The following is a 15157-nucleotide window of genomic DNA, read 5'->3' as shown; positions in this document are numbered from 1 at the left end:
ATCCAATTCGAAAGGTTGTTCAGTTTCATACTGTTTTGATTGTTCGAGTTATTTGTTTGGATTGGTGAACTTATTTCCGTCCTTCTACTTCCTTTTAGTGTGTTTATTATCTGAACCACCTATAATACGATTCTGTTTTTTTTATTATCTTTTGTGTTTATCTTAATTCGACGGTCGGGTAAATCTAAGTTGAGTCCGATTGTTACACCCGCGTAATCTGATTCACATCAGGTTGAGCTTGGGGTTCATCTTCTTCTCCTACCGCCTCTCCGCCGCCTTCGGTACCTACAAATTGAGAACTTGAAGCGCCACCACCCATAGTGCCACGAAGGTGGGCAATACGGGAGGCATACGAAATAAAGACGGGGGGACCTTACGGAAGCAATAAATGAGCTCGCTCAAGAGCTGAGATGTCCAAAAGGGGAACATAACCACGGTAGGTGGACATGTCAAAATCAGCCAATTCACCCCGAGCTCCCAACACAATAGCGGTGATAAAATTACAAAGAGGGATCTGAATGGTAGTAGCCCTCGAAGCACGGAACAAATTATCAAACATTATGCCAATGCTATCAATCCTCAAACCTTTAAACAAGCTATCCAAAACATATAAATCCCGAACCTGAACCTTTGAACTCTCAACACGCCCAAACAAGGAGAAACTCAAAAATTTGTGAAAGAAGAACACACAATTGTCCTTAATCAACTTGCTTGAAGTGTTCTTGGAATTAAAATAGTCTTGGTCCGAAAGAGTTTGCCAAACCGCATCATTATCAAAATCTTTAGGCTTATCATAAAAATTAGAGGTAGGGAAACCAAACATATTTCCCATAGCATCATAATCAATGGTGTATGTGATACCATTATTCCTAAAAGAGATTGAGGTTTTCTTCTTATTCATGGTCAAAGTGACCAAAAATTCCACCACATATTCATTAATACGCGGAAAACGCATATTAACGAATTCTTGCCAACCCAATGCCTCAATAAAAGCATCAATTCGAGTAGAGAAATTCAATGTTCTTACCGAATGGAAGTCTAAGAAGTGCATATCCACAAATTGGCGGTCGGCTTGTGAAAAATGTTTGAAACGAGCGGCTTCTTCCTCCGAAGCGATGTCAAAATAAGCTCCACATTGAACCCGAAGGCGATTAGCTTCCGTAACAGCGGGCTTGTTACCAACATGCTTAGTCCTAACCATGGTGATGGTGTTTAGTGTTTTTAGGGTTTGAGAAGAAAAAGAAGAAGAAGAAGGAATTGAGAGAAAGAATAAAGCTTGAAGATGAGTTTGGGGTTTGGAAAATGGAAGTGATTGAATAGAAAAGAGGATAGAAATTGGAGTGAATAAATTGGGAAGAGTAAAAGTAGATTTTTGGGGAAGAGTTTGGAGTAAGGGATTGGGTAAAAATAGAGGTGATGTGAGGTGTGTGTAAGAGGTAGGGTTGTATAGGGTGATTAGGTGAATGTATAGGTAGAATAGGAATAGGAATAGGCAAAAATATTGGCAAAATCGGAATCAATATGTCATAAATCACGCGTGTCGCGACCGCGAATAGTAAAGCCGCGGCCGCGGCACGCGATTTTCAGGGAATTTTGCCCCTGAAATTCGTCCATAGTTGCTGCTCATACCGAGAATTATTAATTCTCGGTAGAGAATTGGTCAAAATGGCCCATTTGGGTGCCTTTTGACATGGTTTGTGCAATTTTGTTGATGATTTGGTTCCTGAACTTAATATAAAGTGTCCCTGCACTTAAAAACTAAAATAAATGACATTAATTGCAAGGAAAACCAAAGATTTAACCTTAATAAATTGAATTAAAGTGTAATAAATTGGTTTAGGAATAATTAATGAAACTTAAATTGTCATTGATGCATATAAGTTAAGAGAATCATATTAAGTGCATAAATAAGTGCCTATAAATATATATTAATTATAGGAATCTTAGTCAATTGAATGAATTAATGTTTTAAACTCAATGAATGAAGTTTGTGAAATTTGGATTAAGTGTGAATATATGTGTTAATTAAGAAAAACATGATTTGTTCAATATTATAGATTTTATATAGATTTAACCATGATTATATAAGAAATGTAATCAAACATATATCTAACCTTGTAAAAATAGTAAATGAACTAAAATGAAATAGAACTTTATTGAATAAAACAAACTATAAAAACAAAGAATAAAATGAAATAATACAAAAACACACAAAATATTTACAAAAAGAAAACCTATTAAAACAATTCTATATACTCATCCCTATCAAGTGGGATATTTCTGGCCTTAATACGATCAATTTGAAACTGCACGAAAGTTTCACGTTCCGGTGCAGATAGAAAGTGAGGCCCTGCTCGAAAGACACGTTTTACAAGTCCTTCGTGCTCGAGAAACTCATAGTCAATTGTCGGGAAGAATTCATCATCACTCCAGGGAACATCAATGGTACCCTTTGTACCGAGAATTATTCCACAGATTATATTGCTGAACCCAATCTTCTTATCCTTGGATCGAGAAGCAGCGACAAGACCCTCCATCAGAATCTTTGAAGAATCTACTGCATTTCCCTGGAATATATCTCCAAGGACATAGAGATCTGTGTCACGGACCACACTACTGAACGTGCGACCGAATAAACTGTGGCACAGGAATTTGTGCAGATACAGCATGTAGTTGGAGCGAAAAGAGTGATTATAGGCGAGTTTTGAATTGAATCGCCAGAATCCAGTGAGCATTCTCCAAACGTCCGAGGATGTCATGTCTCGTCCAGGATGATGTTTTATTGTATCCCTGGGGGGAAAACCAAACCAAGCATGCAACTCGGGATAACCGAAAGTAAAGATTTCGCCTTCTCGACGAAAACTGAGACGTACCCATCGTTTATTAGTGAAACGCACGGTACAAAAGAATTCGAGTATCCAGTCGCCTATTATTGGAAATCGCATTTGGGCGAATTTTGTCCACCCTAGGTGTTCCATATAGCAGCTCATGTCATCAGTAATGCCTAATTGGCTGTTAAGAAATTCATCCATATACAACATTCCGGTGAAGAATTTGTAACGGTGATTCCAATAACGCCTACCTTCATCGTGATTGAAGATAGGAAAAGGCGCCCCATATCGCTTGGATAAGTCTGGGCGTTTATTGCTTGAGGCAGCCTTGTGCCTTGAAGTTTTGTATTTGGTAGGCATGGTGGTTGTTTGAATGAAACAAAGTTGCTAGTACTGAATAGAAAATGGTGTTTTGAAGAAATCAGAGTTCTGATAAAGATGAAAAGAATTGTAACAGAACTTGAATCCTCTAGGATTAATTTATAAGAGTTTTAGATGAAAGGAGGAGTTGTTTTAATCATGAAAAGGTATAAAATGACACCTTTCGGGAATGAAGAAACTTAAGGTTTCAGTTGTCAAGAGGTTTGTTGAAAGGTTTAGGTTGATTCAGACCTGAGTGTGCAGGAATTTCGCGTGTCGCGACCGAGAATAGCAAAGCCGCGGTCGCGACACGCTGATTTCCTTGCGGAAATCGAGCGTCAAAAGCCATGTCCTGATTCACGGTAGAGAATTTATAATTCTCGATAAGTTCAGAGAAAATCTAACCTATTTGGACAAATCTGAAAAATAGAATTCTCGGCAGAGAATTCCAAATTCTCGGTAGAGAATTGCCTGAAACTTCAATTTCATTCTAATTTCCTAAAATTAATTCTAAAATCATAAAATAAACATATTTTATTCATATAAATCATAACATAAAGGCATCTAATCACAAAAATTGGCATTTGAAAAATAAAATTAAATTAAATTAAATAAAATAAAAATAAAATAAAATAAAATGAACAAAAATATAAAAAGAAAACAAAATAAACTGTGATAAAAAAACTGAGTGATTTATACGTCAGAAAATCTTGTTACGAACGAAATTTCTAGTTGTGAAATATTTTCGTAATAGATTTTACATCGATTACCATTAACTTTGAAACAAATTCCGTTAGGACCTTCCAGTTCTAAAGAACCATAATCGAATGTTTTGACGACTAAATATGGTCCTATCCATCTGGACTTAAGTTTTCCTGGAAATAAACGAAGTCGTGAATTAAATAACAGCACTTTATCCCCAACATTAAAGTGTTTGACTTTAATTTTGGCATCGTGCCATTTTTTCACTTTTTCTTTATAAATTTTTGCATTTTCGTAAGATAGATGGCGTAACTCATCTAACTCATTTAAATCGAGCAAACGTTTCTTACCTGCTTGTCGTAAATCAAAGTTAAGTTCCCTAATAGCCCAATAGGCTTTATGTTCTAATTCGACAGGCAAATGACATGCCTTTCCATACACTAAGCGGTATGGAGTCATTCCTATTGGTGTTTTAAATGCAGTACGGTATGCCCATAACGCATTATTTAGTTTACACGACCAATCTTTTCTTGAGGATGAAACTGTTTTCTCTAGAATCCATTTGAGTTCTCTATTTGATATCTCCGCCTGACCATTTGACTGAGGATGGTATGGGGTTGATACGCGGTGGCGTACTCCATATTTTTTCATAAGCGTTTCAAAACTTCGGTTTATAAAATGAGCACCACCATCACTAACGATGACTCTTGGACAACCAAATCTACAAAATATATCGTCAAGAAAATTAACGACAACTTTAGAATCGTTTGTCGGGGTTGCAATTGCTTCAACCCACTTTGAAACATAATCAACGACGACTAATATGTAAGTTTTACCATTAGAAGGGGGAAAAGGTCCCATGAAATCTATTCCCCACATATCGAAGACTTCAACTTCTAATATGGTTGTGAGGGGCATCTCATCTTTCCTTCCTAGATTTCCTGTTCTTTGGCACTTATCACAACGAGTAATAAATGAACGGACGTCTTTAAACATCGTAGGCCAAAAGAAACCACATTCAAATATTCTAGCTGCTGTTTTGGTAGCTCCATTATGTCCTCCATAAGAGCTAGAATGGCATTCCGACATTATGGATTCATATTAATTTTCACCAACGCATCTCCTAATTATCCCGTCACCACAAGTTTTGAACAGAAAAGGATCTTCCCAAAAATACTGTTTAATGTCGAAGAAAAATTCTTCTTTTGTTGGAAATTTAATCCTTCCGGAACAATATTGGCTGCAAGATAATTAGCAATATCTGCATACCAGGGTGATATGACGCTTTTCATTTGATAGAGATGTTCATCAGGGAAATCATCTCGTATACCGTTAGTTTCAACTATGGGACCGTTTTCATCTTCAAGTCTCGATAGATGATCGGCGATAAGGTTTTCTACTCCCTTTTTGTCTTTTATTTCTATATCAAATTCTTGTAACAATAAAACCCATCTAATTAGACGTGGTTTTGCATCATTCTTAGCAAATAAATATCTTAATGCTGCATGATCAGTGTAAATAACTACTTTCGAACCTAACAAGTATGACCTAAACTTATCAAATGCAAAAACTACAGCTAACATTTCTTTCTCAGTTGTGGTGTAGTTTAATTGTGCACCGGAAAGTGTGTGACTGGCATAATAAATGACATGAAGTTTCTTATCCTTCCTTTGTCCTAAAACACATCCGACAGCTAAGTCACTTGCATCACACATAATTTCAAATGGTAAATCCCAATCGGGTTTAGCAATAACTGGTGCACTGACTAAAGCTGTTTTTAATGTTTCGAAAGCTTTAAGCAATCTTCATTAAAATCAAAGGTAGAATCTTTCATGAGTAGATTAGTGAGTGGTTTGGAAATTACAGAAAAATTCTTAATAAATCTTTTGTAAAAACCGGCATCTCCTAAAAATGATCTTACTCCCTTAACAGTAGTTGAAGGGGGTAGTTTCTCTATTACTGAAGTTTTTGCTCTGTCCACTTCTAATCCCTTTTCAGATATTTTGTGACCTAGAACAATTCCTTCGTCAACCATGAAATGACATTTTTCCCAGTTTAATACCAAATTTGTTTCTTCACACCTAGACAAAACTTTATCCAAGTTTTCTAGGCACGAATCAAAGGAATCTCCATAAACTGAAAAATCGTCCATAAAAACTTCCATGATATCTTCAATGAAATCATTAAAAATTGCAGTCATACAACGTTGAAATGTTGCAGGTGCGTTACATAGACCAAAGGGCATTCTCCTATATGCAAATGTTCCGTAAGGACATGTGAAGGTTGTTTTATCTTGGTCAACCGGGTAAATGTATATTTGAAAGATTTCGGAGTAACCATCTAGAAAACAGTAGAAAGCGTGACCAGCTATCATTTCGATCATTTGATCAATGAAAGGAAGAGGAAAATGATCTTTCCTAGTTGCTTTATTTAAATTTCTATAATCTATACAAACCCTCCAACTAGTGGTGGTTCGTGTAGGTATTAATTCACCTTCTTCATTCCTTACAACTGTTATGCCTCCCTTTTTAGGTACGCAATGGATTGGACTAACTGTTGAGCGATTTCCGCAAGTGCACGGTTTCGCTTGTAGTAATAAAAATATCGATCCCACAGGAATACGTTTTTTAACGAAAAACTTATTTTTGAGTTTATTAATTTCGAACTTGTTAGATTTATTATTAATTGTAAATGAAAAGTGAAATTTGTCTAATTGAATCTAGGAAAAATAATTGTTTAATTGAGTTTATGAACTTTGAATACTTGAAAAATGCTGGAATAAGATTTTATATTTAGAATAAATCGATTGTTAGAAAGATCTTCTGATTTAAGGATGAATTTTACAAAACAGAAACATTTAGAACTTTTAGAAAAACAATGAATGTATTCATTTGCATTAAGCAAAGAAAACAACTTAAACTTTGTATCAATTATGATGATGAAATAAATGACGGAACCTCTAATTAATTGGCTTTGAACGCGACAAAACCCTTTCGGGATAGTTGCCCTTACTGAAATTAAAACTCTTTCGAGATGATAATTTGCCTAAGTGTTCAACAAAGTTTCCTTGTAATGATTTTGAATTCAACTGCGTATTAATGAAAACACCAGCCTCACTTATATTGGATTGGTTACCATAAGTGCTGCATAACGATTTGTCGAATAGAACAGACTTTATTAGATGAAATATAAATTGATACAAGTTTACAGAGAACATGGAGCATCGAGTTCTTCGAGGGCGTGCAAGTGAACGGCTTGATTGGTTCCTTTCCTTGGGTTTCCTTAGAGGTTGTCAGGCTCAGGGGCGAACACTCTACTCAATCTTCTCGCTGTAACTTCGTAATAGGGATTCGGTCGGCCACTACCATGATGCAAACTAAAAGTGGAACAATGTCTAAACGCTACTGAGTTGTAATTAAACCATAAACAATATGTGTACCTCATCTTGTTTTGTACAGAATCTAATTTCTAACTCTCGAAATGTTTTTACTTAGAACTTAGACATAAGTTCTACGCTCTGATTCTATATCTATATTATAACATTTCATTGCATTTTTCTCAACATCAACTCTTTATTTATAGATGTTGAAGGGTTGTGATTGAAGTGATGTATCCGTTGGTTAAGAGTCGTGTCCGTTGTGAAAGGACGTCTTTATCCACTTGAACGAACGTGTTTCTTGGATTTCAGCATGTGTTAAATGCTTTTGGCAAATTTTCTGCACTTACCGAGGATAGGAATCCTCAAACGTGAATGACGTAGCATTAAGTTGAACGTTGGACGAAAGGGAGAAATGGCTAAACCACGCGTGTCGCGGCCGCGGGTTGGGGATTCACTGTTGCGGCACGGTGAGTTTTCTCACTTCTTTGCTTTCGTTCGTGTCCTCGACTTGGTGCTTTCGATTTACGTCGTCTTTGACTCCTTTGGTAGGGTTTTTCTTCTGTTTTTGATCCTTTTTCGTTCCTATTTGGATTTTACCAAATATTTAGGTACCTTACAAGAAAGAAAGATATTCGAGAGTAAAAGTAATCTAAACAGATATAAACAACATAAAATTGTAATAAAAATGATGTAAATATTAATGATATTTTAGGTATATTTTGGGCTTAACAAATCTCCACACTTAATCTTTTGCTAGTCCCGAGCAAAATTTCACTGAATTTATTCCTTAACTAATCTCTTTATGAAAATAAAACATATATCTTTGTTTTTACCTTTTAAATTAGTTAAGCCGAAAAGACTAACTTCGCATGGCAAATTTATACGCAAAATATCAAACTAACTTAGTATAAATACGATATATCATTCGTCTTGTATTTCAATGTTTAAATTGAAGTATTCGGGACGATGTAAGCACGCATGTTATTGAGTCTTTCATCTCAAGGCATTTCAAAGCACCAAATTTCCTTTCCCAAACTTGAATTATTATATATGAGTATAAAGTTTAATTTATTTGCTTAGTTACGCCCGTGATAAGGGTGGTCTCGATCGTAACTTTATATGCATTTTATTTGTGTTCGCTTAAGAGGTACCGACCATGCCATGGGTGGACGCAATCGTTACTTTAAACTTTAAACCCTCTTAATTTTTCTTATTTAAACGTTCATTCCATACCTCGATTGTGATAAGGGTGGTCGCAACCGTGGCCAAAAGTACGCTTTACTTATTTATTTCTTCCCTTTCATACCTCGACTGTGATAAGGTTGGTCTCAATTGTGGCCAAAAGTTAAGAATACGATTATGAATTATAAATTGTAAATTGGGAAAAAGAAAATTAGCACATTCATCCTATATTGACTTAAAATTCAACATGTATTATAGCTATAGTTTCCTTAAAAACTTCAATTGGTGTTAATGTAAGATAAAATCAAAACGAGCTAAAAAATTGTTAGTTCAATTTAATGCCTATAAACCTAATTGAAAATTTAAAATAAGATTTATTATATCATGAATTTCATGATATGATATAGAGATTGAAAATAAAGAATTTATTACTTAAATACATTCACTCGAGACAATTTTTACTTAAAATCGTGTCGAAGATTTGTGAAAAATATTTTGAAAAATATTACCCGTATAGAAATATTTATTTCTATCGATAATGATAACCTAAAAATAATCATAAAGAAATTTAACTTATGATTACTTGATAAATGTAAAAATGATATTTCATAAAAAATGTTAAGTTTTTTTTTTCATTTGTTGCAATATATTTAAAAGTGTTGCAATATACGTTGCATTTTGTATTTTTGAAAACAAACAAGTGTTGCATACATTCATTCATTCATTTGCATACATTCGTTCATTCATTCGTTTGTATTTGTATAAAAATGATATATGTATATATCTCCTCCCACACTTAAATTGGACCATGTCCTCGTTGGTGCAAAAATGGAGATAAAACGTTAAAGATAAAACAAACGGAAAGAAATGAAAGATATAGCAAAGAAAACATGCATCATAAAATTAAATTAAAACTGAAATTGTACGAAACATAAGAAATAAAAATGTACGAAACTGAAATTAAAACAAGATAAGATAAAAATAAAAGATAAAACCTAAGCATGCGGCGGGGAATCCGAAGGTGTTGGTGAAGTTTCCACATTTTGGTGACGGAAAAATGAAAGCAGCCGATGCCGAGTCGATCTTTGCGCACGCCTCAAAGTATTGAGGTTGTCATTCATCACCATGTTGTTCTCCACCAAATCATCAATCCTCAAATTCATTTGTCGATTATTGGCATTGATTTGGTTCAAAATTCTTCTTAAATCCACCGGATCATTATCTTGAGATGCTTGGGCTTGTGGTGCATCTTCCGCTCCTTCCTCCGCACCTCCTTCCTTGGTACCTATATTATGAGAACTAGAAGCACCTCCACCCATAGTGCCATAAAGATGTGCAATACGGGTAGCATAAGAAATAAAAACGGGAGGAGCCGCAGAAACCAATAAATGAGCCCGCTCAAAAGCCGCAATGTCCAAAACCGGAACATATCCATGGTAGGTGGACATATCATAAGTTGCTAATTCATCCCGTGCTCCCAAAACAATAGCGGTGATTAAATTACCGAGAGGGACTTGAGTGGTGTGAGCCCTCGAAGCACGATACAAATTGTCAAATATCATTCCAATGCTATCAATCCTTAAACCTTTGAATAAACAATCTCAAACAAACAAATCCCGGACTTGAATTTTTGAACTCTCAACACGACCAAAAAGTGAAAAACTCAAATACTTGTGAAAGAAGAACACACAATTGTCCTTAATCAACTTGCTCGAAGTGTTTTTAGAGTCAAAAGAAGTTTGGTCGGAAAGATTTTGCCAAAAAGAGTTATTGTCAAAATCCCGAGGCTTATCATAAAAATCACTAGTAGGGAAACCAAACATATTTCCCATAGCCTCATAATCTATGGTATAGGTAGTACCATTATTCCGAAAAGAAATTTCTGTCCTCTTTTTGTTCATCTTTAAAGTAACCAAAAACTCAACCACATACTGTTGAATTTGGGGATTACGCATAGAAGCAAAAGTTTCCCACCCCAAAGTCTCAATAAAAGCATTAATTTGAGTAGTGAAGTTCAACTTCCTTACCGAATCAAAATCAAGAAACTGCATGTCCACGAACTTACGATTGGCATGTGAAAAATGCTTGAAACGTCCAACTTCTTCCTCGGAATGAATGTCGAAATAAGCCCCGCAACTAATACGAAGGCGATTAGCCTCAGTGACAGCCGGCTTGTGTCCAACACGCTTTGCTCTAGGCATGATTATGGTGTTTAGGGTGTAGAGAAAAATATGAAAAGAGAGAAAAGCTTGAGGTTGAAGATGAAGTAGAAGTTTTGTATGGAGACTTGAATTGAAAGGTTTAGGTGATTGAAAAGGGTAATGATGAAATTGGGAAGAGTAAAAGTAAGATATTGGGAAGAGGTTAGAGTAGGGGATTGGTTAAAATTGGAGGTGATGTAAGGTTTGTGTAAGTAATAGGTATATATAGGGTTGAATAGGAAGATTAATAGGTAAAGTAGGAATAGGAATAGGAATAGGTAGAATTGGAATAGGAAAAAGGTTGTAAAATAGGCAAAAATCCGGACTTAGGAGTGCATCATCGTCGCGTGTCGCGACCGAGGACGGTCATCCGCGGCCGTGAATCGCGTTGTGCAGCGAATTTTTTTTCCTGAATTTTAGAGGGATTTTGCTGAAGTTACCGAGGACGCGCATCCGCGGCCGCGAATCGCGTGTTTCAGCCAATTTTTTTCTTAATTTTTGGGGGAATTTTTGCTGAAGTTACCGAGAATTTAGTCATTCTCGACCGCGGATCACCTCGTGGCTACCCAAATTCTGCATATTAACTCCATTTCGTGCAATTTCTTGATAAATTCTATCCTGAACTCCTTGAAAATGTTATCTGTACTTAAAAACACAAATGTAAAACATTAAATGATAAGGAAAACCAAAGGTTTATCCTTATTAATTGGAAAAATAAATGAAAATGATTTAATTAATGAATGTTAAATTAAGAATAGGAAAGGTTTGGAACTCAAATTAATTGAAGCATTTATGATCATTTATTAATGTAAGTTAAATGAATCTTTATTTAAGGAATTTGAACTTAGTTATTAACATTTAACTAGTAATGAATGCTTTAAAGTTTTATTTAATAGATTCATAAGTGTAGAATAATGAGTTTCCATATAATCAAAAGAGATATAATGCAAAAGAGAAAGTTTTATTGATTTAGCAATATATACAAGATATTTACAAACAAAATAATCAAAGCTATGCTAGAAATTTGTCCCTTTCAATCGGGATTTTCTTAGCCCTATAGCGGTCTATTTTCATCTGCACGAAGGCTTGACGTTCTGGTGCAGAAAGAAAATTTGGGCCTGATCGAAAAACTCGTTTCACTAGACCTTCATATTCTAAAAATTCATAGTCTAGTGTAGGGAAAGATTCAGCATCACTCCAAGGAACAGAAATACTTCCCTTGGTCCCTAGTATTATTCCACATATGATGTTACCGAACCCAACCTTCTTAGCCTTAGATCTAGACGCGGCAACAAGACCCTCCATCAAAATCTTTGAAGAATCAACAACGTTGCCTTGAAATATATCGCCAAGGACATAAAGGTCAGTTTCTTGGACGACATTATTGAACGTGCGACCGAACAGACCGTGACTCAGAAATTTATGCAAATATAGCATAGAGTTGGAATAAAAAGACTTATTATAGGCAAGTTTAGGGTTGAAAGGCCAGATGCCGGTGAGCATTCGCCAAATATCAGTGGATGTCATGTCTCTTCCATGATGACGTTTGGTAGTATCCTTCAAGGGAAAACCAAACCAAGCATGCAATTCAGGATATCCAAAAGTGAAAGTTTTGCCATCCCGACGAAAACTAAGACGCACCCGACGCTTGTTAACAAAACGAACCGTACAGAAGAACTCTAATATCCAGTCTCCAATTATAGGAAACTTCATATCAACAAATCTGGTCCATCCTAAACGTTCCATGTAGCGACTCATATCATCTTTAATTCCCAACTGATCGTTAAGAAAGTCATCCATGTATAGCATTCCTACAAAGAATGTGTATCGAAGCTTCAAGAAGCGCCTTCCCTCATCATGATTGAAGATAGGAAAGTTACATCCATAACGCTCGGATATGTCAATACGTTTATTGCGTGAAGCAACCACTTTCTTAGGATGAGTGTTTGTGGAAGTCATGGTGTTTGGAATGAGTAAGGAAGAAAGGTTCTGAACTTAATTTCTGGGTAGAGGAAATTGGAAGAAAATCAGAGAATTGTTCTGACAGAGATGAAAAAGAAAGTGACAGAAAACTGAACCTCTAGAACCTATTTATAAAATCCTAGGATGAAAAAGAGGTGTTGTTTTGAAGTAAAAAGGCATGAAATCAGACCTCTTAAAAATGAAGAAACTCAATTTTTCGTTTCTGAAGAGTTGTGTCTGCTGGAGATGAAGAACACAGGTCTGATTTCTGCAGAAATTCAGCGTGTCGCGACCGAGGATTCTGACTCGCGGTCGCGACACGCTGATTTCCTTGCGGAAATCAGGCATCAAAAACCCCTAATCTCTGATCCTCGACCGAGAATCCCTATCCTCGGTAAGTTCAGAAATTTTTCCTGTCTAATTGAAATCTATTGAAGTCAGAATTCTCAACTGAGAATCCCAAATCCTCTGTAAGTTCAGAAATTTTCCTAGCTAACCAGATTTACCCAAATTCTCAACTGAGAATTCTAAATTCTCTATAAGTTCAGAAAATTTCTCACCTTCTTAAGAATTCTAAATATATGAATTCTCAACTAAGAATTTCAAATTCTCAACTGAGAATCACAAAATTTCTTCTAATTCACATTAAATTCCTAAAAATTAATTAAAATCATGACTTGAATATATATTTTTTATATATCTAAATTTCTAACATAAAATGATATAATCAAAAACAAAAATAAAAATAAAAATAAATAAATAAATAAATAACTATGTGTAGAAAAACGAAATGATTTATATGTCAGGAAATCTTGTTACGAAATTAGTTCCTATTTCGGAAATATTTTCGTAATAAATTTTACATCGATTACCATTAACTTTGAAACGATTACCGTTGGTTTCCTCAAGTTCTAAAGAACCATAGTCGAATGTTTTGACGACTAAATATGGTCCGGTCCATCTGGACTTAAGTTTTCCTGGAAATATACGAAGCCGTGAATTAAATAACAGCACCTTATCTCCAACATTAAAGTTTTTGACTTTGATCTTGGCATCGTGCCATTTTTTCACTTTTTCTTTATAAATCCTCGCATTCTCATACGATAGATGACGTAACTCATCTAACTCATTCAAATTGAGCAAACGTTTCTTTCCTGCTTGTTGTAAATCAAAATTAAGTTTTCTAATAGCCCAATAAGCTTTATGTTCTAATTCTACTGGTAAATGACATGTTTTTCCATACACTAAACGATATGGAGTCATTCCTATTGGTGACTTAAATGCAGTACGGTATGCCCATAGCGCATTATTGAGTTTTTGTGACCAATCTTTTCTTGATGACGAAACAGTTTTCTCTAGAATCCATTTGAGTTCTCTATTTGAGATCTCCGCCTGACCATTAGACTGAGGATGGTATGGCGTTGACACGCGGTGGTGTACTCCATACCTTTTCATAAGCATATCAAAATTTCGATTTATGAAATGGGTATCGCCATCGCTAACAACGAATCTAGGACAACCAAATCTACAAAATATATCGTCAAGAAAATTAACAACTACTTTAGAATCATTCGTAGGGGTTGCAATTGCTTCAACCCACTTCGAAACATAATCAACGGCTACTAATATGTAAGTTTTACCATTGGAAGGCGGAAAAGGTCCCATGAAATCAATTCCCCACATGTCGAAGATTTCGACTTCCAATATGTTTTTGAGGGGCATCTCATCTTTCCTTCCTAAATTTCCCGTTCTTTGGCATTTATCACAACGAGTAATAAATGAACCAACGTCTTTAAACATTGTAGGCCAAAAGAAACCACATTCCAATATTTTAGCTACCGTTTTATTAACTCCATTATGTCCTCCATATGAGCTGGAATGACATTCCGTTATTATAGATTCATATTCATTTTCTCCAACACATCTCCTAATTATCCCGTCACCACATGATTTGAATAGAAAGGGATCTTCCTAAAAATACTGTTTAATATCGAAGAAAAATTTCCTCCTTTGTTGGGAAGATAATCCTTCCGGAACAATATCGGTTGCAAGATAATTAGCAAAATCTGCATACCATGGTGACATGATACTTTCTACCTGATAGAGATGTTCATCGGGGAAATCATCTCGTATACCGATAGTTTCACCTATAGGACCGTTTTCATCTTCTAGTCTTGATAGATGATCGGCGATAAGGTTTTCTACTCCCTTTTTCTCTTTAATTTCTATATCAAATTCTTGTAACAACAAAACCCATCTAATCAGATGCGGTTTTGGATCTTTCTTAGCAAACAGATAACGTAAAGCTGCGTGATCTGTATAAATAATAACTTTAGATCCTAGCAAGTATGACCTAAACTTATCACATGCAAATACTACGGCTAACATTTCTTTTTCTGTTGTTGTGTAATTTAACTGTGCACCTGACAATGTGTGACTTGCATAATAAATAACATGTAATCTTTTATCCTTTCTTTGACCTAAAACACATCCTACAGCTAGGTCACTTGCATCACACATGATTTCAAAAGGTAAATCCC

Source organism: Euphorbia lathyris, chromosome 7, assembly GCF_963576675.1.
Source record: "Euphorbia lathyris chromosome 7, ddEupLath1.1, whole genome shotgun sequence".
Taxonomy (NCBI): domain Eukaryota; kingdom Viridiplantae; phylum Streptophyta; class Magnoliopsida; order Malpighiales; family Euphorbiaceae; genus Euphorbia; species Euphorbia lathyris.
This window is presented reverse-complemented; position numbering follows the sequence as displayed.